The following is a 15,973-nucleotide window of genomic DNA, read 5'->3' as shown; positions in this document are numbered from 1 at the left end:
CCATTTGTTGTCTACAACAGACTCACTTTAGATTTAAGGACATACAGAAGATGAGAGTAAAGGTGAAAAGATATTCCATGCAAATATAACCAAAAGAGAGCAGGAGTGGCCATACTTATATCAAACAAAATAGATTTTAAGTCAAAAACTAACAAGAGGCATAAAAGGATGTTATATAATGATGAAAGGGTCAGGTCATCAGGAAGATGTAACAATTACATATACATTCAACACCAGTGCACCCAAATATTTGAAGCAAACAAAGATGGAACTAAGGAAAGAAACAGATAGCAACACAGTAAGAGATTTCAATACTCCAGTATCAAAAAGGATAAAACATCCAGACAGAATATCAATACGAAACGGACAACTTGAATAAAACTCCAGAGTAAATCAACTTGACAGACATGCACAGAACATTCCACCCAATAGCAAAAGAATACACATTCTTCTCAACTGTACATGGAATATTCTCCAGGACAGATCACATATTAGATCACAAAATAAGTCATAATAACTTAAGAAGACTAAAATCATACCAACTATCTTTTCTGCCCACAATGGAATAAACTTTGATAACACAAAGAAAACTGGAAAATTCAAATGTATGAAAATTAAACAATAAATGGATCAAAGAAGAAATCAAAAGGGAAATTAGAAAATACCTAGAACAAACAAAAACATAACAAACAAAAACATAACATATCAAAACTTATGGGATGTAGCAAAAGCAATACTAGGAGGGACGTTTACAAGGTAAATACTACATTAAGAAAAGAAAAAAAAAATCTCAAAAAAAAACCCTAACTTTACACTGCAAGGAACCAGAAAAAGAAAAAATAAGCCCAAAGTCAGCAGAAGGAAATAAAAATCTCAAATAGATGTAAACAAAACAGAGGATAGAGAAACAATAGGAAAAAATATAAAAAGGAATTTTTAGAAAAGGTCAACAAAGTGAAAAACCTTTAACTAGACTAAGAAAAAAGGAGAGATAACTCAAAATCAGAAGTGAAAGAGGCAATACTACAACTGACACCACAGAAATACCAACAAGTTGGATAACCTAGAAGAAACAGATAAAATTCTTAGAAATACATAACCTACCAAGACTGAATCATGAAGAAGTAGAAAATCTGAACACACCTATAACTAGTGAAGATAGTGAATCAGTAATCAAAAACCTTTCAACAAAGAAAAGCCTAGGACCAAACAGATTCAACGGGGAATTCTACCAAATATGTAACGAAGAATTAGTTAACACCAATCTTTCTCAAACCCTTCCAAAAACTGAAGAGGGAACACACCCAAACTCATTTTATGAAGCCAACATCACCTTCACACCAAAGCCACACAGACCCCACAAGTAAAGAAAACTACAATATCCCTGATGAATACAGATACAAAAATCCTCAACAAAATAATAACAAACCAAATCCAAGAGTATATTAAAAGGATAATACAGCATGACCAAGTGGGATTTATCCCTGGGATGCAAGGTATGTTTCAACATACAAAAATCAATATGATATAGCAAGTCTATAAAACAAAGCATAAAAATCACACGAATATATCAATGAAGAACAATCATTTGACCTAATTCAACACTGTTTTGAGACAAAAACACACAACAAACTAGGAACAGATAACAATTTTCTCAAAATAACAAAAGCCATATATGAAAAGTCCACAGCTAACATCATGGTCAACAGTGAAAAACTGAAAGCTTTCCCTTTAAGATGAGGAACAAGGTAATGATGCCCACTTTTATCACCTGTATTCAACATCATACTGCAAGTTCTATCTAGAGTAATTAGGCAAGGAAAAAAAAGACTTATATAAATTGGAAAGTAGGAAGTAAAATTATCCCTGTTCACAGATGACATGATCTTACATGTAGAATAATACCCTAAGGATTCCACAAAAAAAGCACATCAGAACAAATGCCAAAGTTGCAGGACACAAAATTAATACACAAAAATCAGTGACATTTCAATGTAGTAAAAACAAATAATCTGAGAGGGAAATTGAAAAAAAGAAACAGGCTCTGAAAACATTTCCTGGGTATGAATTAGCTCAGCCCCTTTATTAGCTACAGATCTTAGAATAGTCACTTCATCTCCACACATCATTTTTTCGGAGATAATAGTGATAGGTACACACAGTTGTTCTGAGAATTAAATATGTTACATGTATGGGACAGTACACAGAAAACAGCAATTTTAAATATGACTAGTATTAAAAAATAAATATGATTAGTATTAATAATATTATCAATTAGATGGAAAAGGATCAAAGAGACACAAGAAAGCCAAGAATTAGCTGTCACTAAAATTAAAGGAAAAGAGTGTTTGAGAAGTTAAAAATGTCAATATTGCTGTGCAGACAAGACAATGACTCTAAAATGTCCATTTAATAACAGAGTTTGATACATTTGGTAAAGAAGGTATGAAACAGACACTGAACACTACTTTAAGAGTGAACTTGAAAACCTCCCCTTTTTAAAAAATATAATTTATTGTCAACTGGCTAATGTACAGTGTATATAGTGTGCTCTTGGTTTTGGGGGTAGATTCCTATGATTCACAGCTTACATACAACACCCAATACTCATTCCAACAAGTGTCCTCCTCAACGCCCATCACCCATTTTTCCTCTCTCCCCTGCCCTCCCATCAACCCTCAGTCTGTTCTCTGTATTTAAGAGTCTCTTTATAGTTTGTCTCCCTCCCTGTTTGTAATTATTTTTCCCCTTCCCTTCCCCCATGGTCTTCTGTTAAGTTTCTCAAGTTCCATCCACATTGCTGCAAATGGCATGATTTCATTCTTTCTCATTGCCAAGTAGTATTCCACTGTACATATAAACCATATCTTCTGCCAACATCTGTTGTTGCCTTATTAATGTTAGCCATTCTGACAGGTGTGAGGGGGTACCTCATTGTGGCTTTGATTTGTATTTCCCTGATGATGAGTGATGTTGAGCATGTTTTCATGTGTCTATTTGCCATCAGGATGTCTTCTTTAGAAACATGTCTATTCATGTCTTCTGCCCATTTCTTCACTGGATGATTATTTGTTTTTCAGGTGTTGAGTTTGGTCAGTTCTTTCATAGATTTTGGATACTAACCCTTTATCCGATACATCATTTGCAAACATCTTTCCCCATTCCGTCGGTTGCCTTTTAGTTTTGTTGATCGTTTCCTTTGCAGTGCAGAAGCTTTTTATCTTGATGAGGTCTCAATAGTTCATTTTTGCTTTTAATTCCCTTGCCTCTGGAGACTTGTTGAGCAAGAAATTGCTGCGGCTGAGGTCAAAGAGGTCGTGGCCTGCTTTCTCCTCTAAGGTTTTGATGGTTTCCTGTCTCACATTGAGGTCTTTCATCCATTTTGAGTTTGTGTATTCGGTAAGAAAGTGGTCTAGTTTCATTCTTCTGCATGTTGTTGTCCAATTCTCCCAGCACCATTTGCTAAAGAGACTGTCTTTTTCCCACTGGATGTTCTTTCCTGCTTTGTCAAAGATTAGTTGGCCATACATTTGTGGGTCCAATTCTGGGTTCTCTATTCTATTCCATTGGTCTATGTGTCTGTTTGTGTGCCAATGACCATACTGTCTTGATGATTACAGTTTTGTAGTAGAGGCTAAAGTCTGGGATTGTGATGCCTCCAGCTCTGGTTTTCTCTTTCAACATTACTTTGGCTATTCGGGGTCTTTTGTGGTTCCACACAAATTTTAGGATCGTTTCTTCTAGCTTTGAGAAGAATGCCAGTGCAATTTTGATTGGGATTGCATTAAATGTGTAGACTGCTTTGGGTAGTATTGACATTTTAACTATCCCAATCCTCTCCCTTCTCAGAACTCCTGTTGAACATATATAGTCTGTTGTACATTGCTTATCTATCATTATGATTATATCGCAATGTATTGCTTTGTATCTTCTTAACTAGGAGGGCATGCCAAAGCAGCACTTTCCAGAACCAAAGAGAGTTCCTTAAATACAAATTCCAGTCTCACTCTTAGAGCACAGAATGAGCTTGCAACTTTCTAAGATGTCTAAGTGACATCCATCTTGAAAGAAGTGTTTAGATATTCAGTTCCCACTGCTACTTCTTTATAATATATCTGTATACTTGGGGTGCCCAAGTGGCTCAGTCGGCTAAGCATCTGACCCTTGATTTCGGCTCAGGTCACAATCTCACGGTTCATGAGTTCTAGCCCCACACTGGGCTCTGTGCTAACAGCTCGGAGCCTGCTTGGGATTCTCTCTCCCCCCTCTCTGCCCCTACCCTGCTCACGCTCACTCTCTCTCAAGATAAATAAATAAACTTAAAAAAAATAAAATGATTGGGGTGCCTGGGTGGCTCAGTCAGTTAAGCATCCAACTTCAGCTCAGGTCATGATCTCACAGTTCGTGAGTCCGTGCCATGCATTGGGCTCTGTGCTGACAGCTGAGAGCCTGGAGCCTGCTTCAGATTCTGTGCCTCCCTGTCTCTATGCCCCTCTCCCCGCTTTGCACTCTCAAAAATAAACAAACATTTTTTAAAAATTTTAATAAAAATAATTAAATAAAACGATTAACTTAGGAACCTGGGTTTAAAAACGGAAACTACAATAAATCTTTTTCTAACCTAATAACCTATTGACCCACTGACCTAATTTGGAATTTAGGTGCGTTAAATCTGATATCACAAATATTCTGGGACTGATGGGTCTATTAACATTAATTAAAAGTAGCACTGAAATTTAATTGACTGGTATATAAAAACTCAAGCATCAATCCTTAACTATGTTTATCACCATTTATGAAAAATTCTAACTTGTTTCTGCAGAGTACTCAATGTTTGTATTATAGTTAAAAAGATAATTATTCCCAAAAGAACAATTTTAACTTGAAAATATTTAAATACTTTTTAAATTATTTAATGTAGGAGTAAAGATGAAATTAAACAGTTCTCAACTTATTCAATACTAAATGGGAACATCAGCCTACCTCTACAATGGATGTAAAATATTAGCAAGATGAAAAATATCCTTGACTCTATATAAAGCAGTTTCCAAGACCAATTTAAACTGAAAATTGACAGTAAGAACCAGAAACACACCCCAAACCAAACTTTCATGAACAGACAAGATTCTGGCTCAACACAAACAACAAATGATACCAGAGCTCTCATCTTTCAAATGTCTAAATGTGACATTTTTTTGAAGCCTCATTAAATAAAAAGGAAAAGTTACCACAACTTTCTTAGTAGGAAACAAGACTATTCCAATGATTCAACTAATGTATTTCTTCAAATAATGTCTGAGCTCCCTATTCATGTGATGGACTGGTCTCATCCACAGAATATATAAGCACCATATTCCTTTTTCAGAGATGAGTCTGAGGCCAGGGCCTGTCCCTAGCCTCCACTAAGTCCCACAGATGATCTGAAGGTACAGAGCCAAAGCCTGAGTCTCAGAGTGAACTACACACTGAAGGAGATACCATTACCCTGAAACTACATCAACTCTGCACCAAGCCTCTTTACTAGGATCAGCAGAAAGAAAGAGGGGACCCTTTGGCCACTAAAAGGAGCATGCCCTAATCCCTTGAGCCTGTAAATATGTTACCTTCCATGGCAAAAAGGGACTTTGCAGATGTGATTAAGGTTAAAGATCTTGATGGAGAGATTATCCTGAATTATCTGTGGGTATAGTGCAATCATGTGAGTCTTTAAAAGCAGAGGACCTTTCAGACACATGCACCCCATGCTTACTGCAGCATTATTTACAATAGCCAAATTATGGAAGCAGCACAAGTGTCCATTGATAGATGAATGGATAAAGATATAGGGCACCTGGGTGGCTCAGTCGGTTGAGCATCTGATTCTTGATTTTGGCTCAGGTAGTGATCCCAGGGACGTAGGATCGAGCCCTGCTCGGGATTCTCTCGCTCTCCCTCTGACCCTCTCCCCTGCTCTCTCTCTTTAAAATAAAAAAATTAAAAACAAGATGTTATATATATGTATACACACATACATACCCACCCACACACACACATACACACACTGGAATATTATTCAGCCATAAAAAAGAATAAAATCTTGCCACTTGCAACAACATGGATGGAGCTAGAAAATAAAATGCTAAGCAAAATAAGTCAGTCAGAGAAAGACAAATACCACATGATTTCACTCATATGTGGTATTTAAGAAACAAAATAAATGAGCAAAGGGAGAGAGTGGGAGGGAGGGAGGGAGAGAGACCAAGAAACAGACTTAATTATAGAGAACTGATGGTTACCAGAGGGGAGGCTGGTGGGGGGATGGGTTAAATAGGTGACAGGGATTAAGGAGGGCACTTGTGAAGAGCACTGGGTGATGTATGGAAGTGTTGAGTCACTATATTATATACCAAAAACTAATATAACATTGTATGTTAACTATACTGGAAATAAAATTGAAAAAAAAATTTTTTTAAAGCAGAGGACCTTTCCGGCTATGGTCAGAGAGAAATTATGAGACAGGAGAAGGACCAGAAAGATGCAATGTTGCTGGTTTTGAAGGTGGAGGAAAAGGGCCATAAGACAAGGAATGTGAGGTATCAAGAAGCTTGAAAACACAAGGAAACAGATTCTCCCCTGAAAGGAGAGAAAGGAATTTTCCAGAATGGAATGCACCCCTGCTGACACCTTGATTTTATTAGTCCAGTGAAACCTATTATGGAACCACTGGGCTGCAGGACTGTAAGATAATAGATTTTTATTGTTTTAAGACTTTAAGTGGTAATTTGTACGACAGCAACAGAAATTTAATACAAGTCCAAAAATCTCTGGCTGCTCTTGGTAAGTTTGCCTTTCTCAAACCCTCTCTCCCTCAATATTTACAATAACCTGCCTAGGAAACAATCAAGATTAATCTCACTATGTCCTACTTTCCTTTTATATCAGTCACCAGGAAAGGCCCAAACCCTCCACATCACATCCCTCCCCCCATTACCTGGATTCTTGTCCTCATTTACTCTTTATATCCCCTCATTGATCCCTTTGTCCTTCCTTTCCCAATTTCCAAACTCCTTTAACTATTCTCTGGAACTCATGATATCATGAGCAAAATCTCCTATTGCCTCCACACCGCTGTTGCACCTCTTCACCTTCCTTGTACCAACTGAAGCCCCACTCTCCTCTCGGAGCTCTGCTCTAACTCCAGTCCTTTCGAATGACAGCTGTTTTCCTCTCCCATGTCACAGATGACTAGGTCTTGGTGGTGAGGTGGACCTCCTTGTTCCTCACTGTCATTCCTGAAGTACTCCCCTTTCTCCCCCCTCCCTGAAATCCCCAGCTTCAGATCTCATGCCTCCAGACAATGTCAGAAACTACCCTCTCCATGTTGTAACCATTCAAAAACTCCCAGAGCAAGCCCTCTCATTCCCTTGGGGTTATTACTCTCTCCAATACCTCTTCTGTCATTGTTTTTGCATTTTAATATCTGTAACAACGATCCGCCCAACATCTTGGCCTTTACTTCCTCTCTTCCAACAATCCTGTGCACCATCCTACCTCCCACTCATTCCCTGGAATTATTCTAGAACTCACCATTGGAAACAATCACATGCCTCTCCATATTCTCAATTCCAAACACCTGATCCTTCTATATAGCTCACACAAACTGAGACAGCATGTGACCCGCCTGATTCAAAACCACAAAAAACACATCTTTTAAATGTGTTTATCTGAGCAAGTTTATCTGAGATGGTCAGGGAATATCTGAGAGACAGAAATGCTTAATTCTTTTTCATGTTTTGTCTAAACACCATGCCTTCCTTTTTGCCATTAAATCCTTCATGCATTTATAATATGAATAAGCCACTCCATGAGCCATTCTGTGGCGAAATGCAATGATTGCTCACAACTCTATATAGCCCAAGTCATGCTGATAAATTCCAACTTAACAGCATTTACTTCTACAGGCACAAACAATACAAATATTAAAGGACATGTGAAGGAGAAACCAAGGCTTCTGAATGTCACTTTTCCTTTTCAGCTTCATTCTATTTCTCTGGCCTCATCTCCCATTCCACCCTCACTGTACACACACCCCCTGTTCTCTAGCCACAATGAACTTCTTGCCATTCCTATGAGGTAGCAAACAAAGACTCCCAGGTACACAAAAGTCCATTCATCAATGTCCAACATATTATCAACACGAATGACTTAATAAACTAGAATTCACATTCATAGGAAATCACATTGTCATTCACATCAGGATTCAATTAATCAATATGTAAAATTCATGCTGTTAGTGAAAAACTAAATAGATGTGCTATGTGTTAGTTTCCTATGGCTTCTAGAACACATTACCACAAACTTAATGGAATGAAAAAACATAAATGTATTCTCCCCCAGTTCTAGAGATCTGAGCCTAATACAGGTCTCGCTAGGCTAAACTCGAAGTGTCAGTAGGACTGTGTTCCTTTCTGGAAACTTTAGCAAAAAATCTGTTTCCTTGCCTTTTCAACCTTCTCAAGGCTGCTCATATTCCTTGGCTCAAGGCTCCCCACCTCAATCTTCAAAGCCAGCAGCAGGCCATGTTCTTCTCCTGCTGCCATTTCTTTTGCCTCCCTTTCCCACCCTTATAAATACCCTTGTGATTGATGACATTGGGCCCACACAGATAATCCAAGATACTCTTTCCAACTGTAATTTCTCTTTGTCACATTAACCTAACATAGTCACAGGTTATGGGAATCAGGACATGGACATCTTTGAAGAACCGTTATTCTGCCTACCACATTTCATGACCCAAGAAGTCTCTCTTTGGTGAAAACAAAATTAAGTATCTTTGGGGAAGATAAGACATTAAAGAACAACAGGTAAAAGACTACACAACCATGTCAGGAAGTTTGGAATTTTTCTTTGTTTTTGTATTATATTATTAAAGTAGCTATCTTTTCCCTTCAGGTTTCCTCAAGGGAACTGAAAAATAATGTGGATGATAATTCCTGCTCCAGGAGTTCAACTGCTTTCAAGTCTAACTTTATTGCTATATAGCAGCAATAGGCTCTATGTCTGGTTTTCTGAATGGCAAAAGTTAATGTCCAAATGAATATGAAAGCATACTTTTCCCTTTTGGACAACTATTTAATGTGCTATACCATATATTAAAAAAAGCATAATTTATAAGTGTCAAACAGGTGTCCAAAGAAGATTAATTAAATCCCAGCCTTTGTGGATTGGCCTATTTTAAAAAGATAAGTGTATGAAAATTTCTGAGATGGATCTGAGGATAGAGGGAGAGGAAACAGGAGAGAGAGGGAGGAGGAGGGGGAGGGGAAAGGGAGAGAGGAAATGAACGCATAAATTTTATCAACCTAGAGGAAGTATAGAATTTCATTAGTGCTAAAAATCTCCAGGAACCTGTTAGGAAATTTGATTTTTTTAAATTTTGTTTTAATGTTTATTCACTTTTGAGGGAAAGAGAGAAAGCAAGTAAGCGAGCATGAGCAAAGGAGGGGCAGAGAGAGGGAAACGTAAAATCTGAACCAGGCTCCAGGATCTGTCAGCACAGAGCCCCATACGGGGCTCGAACTTACAAACCGTGAGATAATGAGCTGAGCCAAAGTCAGACACTTAACCAACTGAGCCACCCAGGCGCCCCAGGAAATTTGATTAAGTAATATTATATTTAAAAACTTAAAACCAATATATACAAATATGATAATGCTTTGACATATTATATGGCCACCAGAGCCACGTAAAATGCCACTAAAAAGATACCAATTTTTAAAGCCACAAGTATTCCTCTTTTTGCAGGATAATCACTTTATAAAACAGGCAGTTGTTTTGACCTATTAAAACTCGAGTAAACTGCCAGGTTGCTTTTGTGCAGCCAAGTAGGCCAAGCAAGTTCCCAACCATCTGAAAACTAGTTCAAATATCTTTAGATGCATCCTGAACCACAAATTATTCAGAAAATTACCATACGGTATTTCTTCTTCACTAAAATAATCATTATACCTACATTTCAAGATAAACTTACTCTTTTTACATTGTAAGATTTTTCAGTATGAATCATATTTGCTATCCATTTCTACTTATCTCTCTATCCCTTATTTACTTTCAAAGCTTTGAAATAAATATACATGGGTCTCTTAGTTGACTATTACTGTTTTTTAAACTTGCTTAAACGGATTTAAACTAGTTGCTGGATCCTCCCCTGAAATGAGAAGGTCTTAAAAAATGGTAGGCCAAGACCCTATCTGAATCTATGGAGTAGCAAGGGAGACGGGGCTCACACTGCAGACACATCTTTGTAGAATACAAGCAGGAGTAATTAAGGATAAGAGAGGGTGTATGAATCACAGCCAGAAGGCCTATGACCAGGTTTCATAAGGTGCAACCTGGCCTTGACAAGTATTATAGAACAGAGACACACCCTTGATACAGAAGACAGAGGATGTGAGATTTCTATGGATTTATCTTTATGTCTGCTATTGAGCCAGTAAATTCGTACTTCATATATTGTATTTTTCAGTTCTGAAATTTCCATTTGATTCCTTTACATGGTTTCTGGTTTTCAGAGGAGAATGATGCTTCCATTCATTTCAAGAGTGTTCACTTTTACCTCAAGGAGTACAGATAGAAAAAGACTTTAAAGCAACTGTTACAATAATTCCATCATCTGGCTCATTTCAGGTTTGGCATGTTTATTGTCTTTTCCCTTAAAAAGTGATCACATTGTCCAGTTTCTTTGTATGTCAAGTAATTTTGGATAATATCTTAGACATAACTTATATCTTAGATACTAGGATATGAAACTCAAGATTCTATTAACCTCTTCTGGACAACTCAATTTATGTAAGTTTAAACTGCAAGTTCTGAAATTGCTTCTGTGGGTGGCAGTTCGAATGTCAGTTCAGTTTTTAAAGCCTTTATTTTTACTATGTTACTTGGGTTTATCCTCTGCAAGCATCACTCAGAGGCAAGTCTGGATCTGAACGGAGGTTTATATCACAGTTCAGTTCTCTAAGTCTTTGCTGTCTTTCTTTGGGTCTGTTCTGTGCATGTATAGCTCATGAGTGAGGCGGGTTGTTTATGGGTTTACACTCACAATTAGGAAATCTCCTCTCAGCTCTCTTCTCCCTGAGATTTCCCCAGCATGCTCGTTTCCAGAAGTCTCTTTCCCAACTCCTCTGGCCAGAGAAATTATTTTCTCTCAGAGTTTTAAGTGTTTGTGCCACCATGGCAGTGCACTTTACTGAGTAGAAACAGTCTCAGGGCAGGCTTGAGAGAGAAAAAGGAAAAAAAAAGGGGGGGGACCCCCTTTTCCTTATCCTCTGGCTAGAAATAGGGGCTTCTCTTGAAGTTTTTGCTAACTGCTACACCCACTGTGCAGCTCCACAGTGGAGCCCACCATCTCATCAAAGCTGGATCGTGGAACAAGAAAAATGATAAACTCACAATTATTCAGGCAACTCTTCAAATTATGACTTCCCTTCTCAATTTGCCGAGATTAATTTTCAGTCATCGGACAGTTGGTTTTTGTATTAAGAGTTTTGAGGTCTAATCAGTCAGAGAATTAGGCTTACTCCATCTTGGTCTACCTACTGTATTATATCTATGTCCCAACAGACTTTTCACCTACTGGCTTTAGTAGTCATTGACTGATCATTATCTAGATCCACTATTTCATTAGAAATTGCACTGTGGTGATTTTCTAATCCTATTATTTTCTCAGCATTTCTTATCAGCTGGGATTCTTCCATAAAGTAAACTTTTCCTCTGAACTATTTGGTTATCCTGGAATATAATCTGTGCAGAAAAACATTAAATGGTTGATTCTTTAATTTACAAATGATTTTCAGAGTAATGACCTGGTGCCTATGAGAATTTTTTTTTTAATTTTTTTTTTAACGTTTATTTATTTTTGAGACAGAGCATGAACAGGGGAGGGGCAGAGAGAGAGGGAGACACAGAATCTGAAATAGGCTCCAGGCTCTGAGCTGTCAGCAGAGAGCGCGACGCGGGGCTCGAACTCACAGACCGTGAGATCATGACCTGAGCCGAAGTCGGACGCTTAACCGACCAAGCCACCCAGGCGCCCCAAGAATTTTTTTTTTTAATATTATGATGAACTTCTGGAATCGTATATCTGTGTTTCAATCTACTGTAGTCATTACACTTTTTAAATCTATTTTTATGAAAAACGTCAAATATACACAAAAGTAAAAATAATGTAATTAACCAACATATCACCCATTTAACAATTATCAAATCACAGTCAATCTGGTTACATCCAGTCTGCCCCTTCTCCGTTCCTCCCCTCCCTCCCTTACATTATTAAAAGCAAATCCTCGGGGAGCCTGGGTGGCTCAGTCGGTTAAGCGTCCGACTTCCGCTCAGGTCGTGATCTCGCGGTCCGTGAGTTCGAGCCCCGCGTCCAGCTCTGTGCTGACAGCTCAGAGCCTGGAGCCTGTTTCAGATTCTGTGTCTCCCTCTCTCTGACCCTCCCCTGTTCATGCTCTGTCTCTCTCTGTCTCAAAAATAAATAAACGTTAAAAAAAAATTTTTTTAATAAATAAATAAATAATAAAAGCAAATCCTCAAAACTGTGTCACTGCATCTTTAAACACTTCAGTACAAATCTATAAATTACAAGGACTATTAAAAAAACATAACCACAATATCATTATCATACCTTAAAAAGTTAAGAGATGTATAAAACTTCTATAAACAAAATTAAATTAAAAAAAACAAAATTAGATTCTGAGAAAAATTTTAAAAGGCTTAAATATATAGAGGTACTACCATAGTAAAGGTATTGAAACTTTAATATTGAAAGATGTCCAATATACATCCAAGTTGATCTGTAGATTTAATATTAAGCTAGTCAATAATAATATTAAATAACAAATAACACTAAACTTGCTTACTATTATTTTAAACTTGCTTATTATTAAGCAGGATATCTATTCAGGAAACTGACAGGTTGAGTATAAAATTTTTATTGAAATTCAAAGGATCAAGAAAACCAAGGCAATTGTGAAGAGCATAATTGGAGGATTTAAAGCTACAGTAATTAGAAGAGTATGGCACTCCGCAACAACAGACCAATGGAACACAATGGAGTCCAAAAATAGACCCACAAATAAACACTCACCTGAATTACAACAAACACTAGTAGATTACAAAAGGGAAAGGACAGTCTTTTTGATGATTTTTGATAAAACGGGTTTCCATATAGAAAATAAAATGAACCATGAATCCTATCACATACCATGTATAAACTTAAATGTAAAAGTTAAAACAATCAAGTTTATAGAAGAAAACATACAAAAATACCTTCCTGGCTTTGGGCTAGGCAAAGATTTCTTAAAGCACAAAAGGCACTAACCATAAAAGAACAGTTTGATAAAAGTGACTACATTAAAATTAAGGGTCATGTAGTAAATATTTTTAGCTTTCTGGACCTAAGGTCTCTGATGCAACTACTGTACCTAATTCTACCACAAGAGCGATACACAATACATAAAAAGAGTGGCTGTGTTCCAATAAAGCTTTATTCACAGATGCTCAAATTTGAATTTCGTATCATTTTCATGTCACAAAATAGTATTCTGTTGAGATTTTTCTTCCTCCAATCATTTAAAAATGTAAATGCTACTTAGCTCATGGGTCATACAAAAACAAGCAGCAGGCTAGACTTGGTATTTTGCTGACTCCTGATAGGCTTGCTTGTAAGCTAGAGTTGCAGTGGGTGACTGGCCCTTCTTTACCTCAACCAACTAATTCTTTATTGCTCAACTTAAAATGTAACAGGAAATAACTTATTTTACTTTTCATTCATTTGTAAGTCACCCTGTTTATCTCAGAAGATGTTTTAATTCTTACTCCTGAGTAGTAACTTTGAAAAATTTAAAGAGTTTGTGAAAAGACAATACTTTACATCTGGATATTAATTATCTTACCAATGAATAACTTTTTACTCCTCAAAAAAATTAAAATTCTAAAGGTACCAAGGCAGGTAGCAGGTCATGCTTTAAATAGTTTTATAATACTCCATCTTATCTTGTCAGAACACTGCAAACCTCACTGTACCCAATAATTATGAGTTATGCAAAAAAAAAAAAAAAAGCATGGCATACCTCTGAGCTCAAAATGAAGACTGAAGATACCTAGTGAAACTCACCAGTTCTAAAGGTTCATCTAAGATGAATGTAGAATGTTCTGAAGAAATGTTAAACTGTGATAGAATCAGCTTCTAAGTTTCAGCAACTTTACAGGAAAAAATTAAAATAAAAATTCTGGAAAACAAGTAACAATGTCTCTAGTATTTTTTTCCCATCCATGTATACAGCATTAATTGGGGCCTCCTATGTGCCAGGAATTGAGGATGCAGCAATGAACATGTCAGATGCCATCAATCCCTATAGGGAGCTCACTATGTAGAGTAACTCCAAATGGGATGAAAGCCTTATGGGATGAAAGCCTTTAAGAATCATGATGTTGTGAGGAGAAAGCTGGCAGAAATACAAACCAGTCTGGTGGGAATTCACTAGGAATGGTCCCCTAAAAGTGGGGCATTAAATGCAAACATGAGTAGGATCTGGCCAAATAAAGCAAGGCAGGAGGAAGAGAAAGTGTTCCATCCAAAGGGAATAGCAAGTTCAAAAGGCCAGATATAAGAGAAAATGTGGCATTTGTGCCGAAGTAAAATAAGCCCATGTGGCTGGTCAGAGTAAGAAAAGAGATGAAAAGATCATTCTCTGAGACAAGATAGATATGGGAGGAAATTAAGAAGTGAAGAAATTTGCCTTGAGTCACAGAATCATACAGGCCTACAAGGCAGAACCCATTTTATTTTATTTTATTTTATTTTATTTTATTTTATTTTAATTTCAAAAAGATATCATCAAAATGTGATAAATCAATCAAGATGGAATTCCAAATGTTCAACTAACCCACAGGTTTCTTTCTCCCTCTCCTACTACTACTAAAAAGTAGTTGAAGCACAAGATACTTTATCCCCAAGCGGGATGAGTGTCCATTAAGTTTGAAGACACTGTAGAGTCACATATTCTTGGAGCAGAATTTTGAAAGTACTTATAATACCAGCTTTCACATTATTCTCATGTGTTGCTGGTGGGAGTATAAATTGGCACAAACTTACAGAGAACAAAGTATCAATATCTTAACAAAACCATAAATGTCTTACCCTTTGGTCCAGCAATATAGTGGGTTATAAACATTTTAAAATTTTTTTTTTCAACGTTTTTTATTTATTTTTGGGACAGAGAGAGACAGAGCATGAACAGGGGAGGGGCAGAGAGAGAGGGAGACACAGAATCTGAAACAGGCTCCAGGCTCCGAGCCATCAGCCCAGAGCCCGACGCGGGGCTCGAACTCACGGACCGCGAGATCGTGACCTGGCTGAAGTCGGACGCTTAACCGACTGTGCCACCCAGGCGCCCCTAAACATTTTAAAAATAAAACAGGATAGGGGCGCCTGGGTGGCGCAGTCGGTTAAGCGTCCGACTTCAGCCAGGTCACGATCTCGCGGTCCGTGAGTTCGAGCCCCGCGTCAGGCTCCGGGCTGATGGCTCGGAGCCTGGAGCCTGTTTCCGATTCTGTGTCTCCCTCTCTCTCTGCCTCTCCCCCGTTCATGCTCTGTCTCTCTCTGTCCCAAAAATAAATAAAAAACGTTGAAAAAAAAAAAAAATTTAAAAAAAATAAAAAAAATAAAAATAAAACAGGATACAGAAAAAAAAATTATAGTATAAGACAGCTAGTTATTGTAAGGGTATTTCTTGAAATTTTTGTTTCAGATCTGTTTCTGAGTATGTATGTGTATACATACACATATATACACATACATACACACAGACACACACACACACATGCTGGGTCATAAAATAAAATATGTTTATTATAGGCTATAGTCAGAGAAGTTTGAAAGCCATTGTTTCAGCTCAAAAGACAGCCTTAGACAAAGGTACAACCTGAT

General features: G+C 37.4%; 1 protein-coding gene across 6 annotated transcripts in view; it reads right to left on the bottom strand.

Annotated features, from left to right (window-relative positions):
* The window catches only part of CLOCK (clock circadian regulator), a 128,144-nt gene that overhangs the window by 81,849 nt on the left and 30,322 nt on the right, over positions 1 to 15,973 (bottom strand). The window contains exon 1 of one of the 6 annotated variants that reach the window (XM_058722542.1): positions 7,429 to 7,587. The exons of the other annotated variants lie outside the window; for them this stretch is intronic. The gene's annotated coding sequence lies outside the window, so the exon portion shown is untranslated. Of the gene's footprint in view, positions 1 to 7,428; positions 7,588 to 15,973 lie in introns of those variants that run through there. 6 annotated transcript variants of the gene reach the window in all.

The sequence above is a fragment of the Neofelis nebulosa genome, chromosome 3 (genome assembly GCF_028018385.1).
Source record: "Neofelis nebulosa isolate mNeoNeb1 chromosome 3, mNeoNeb1.pri, whole genome shotgun sequence".
Classification (NCBI taxonomy): Eukaryota; Metazoa; Chordata; class Mammalia; order Carnivora; family Felidae; genus Neofelis; species Neofelis nebulosa.
This window is presented reverse-complemented; position numbering and strand designations above follow the sequence as displayed.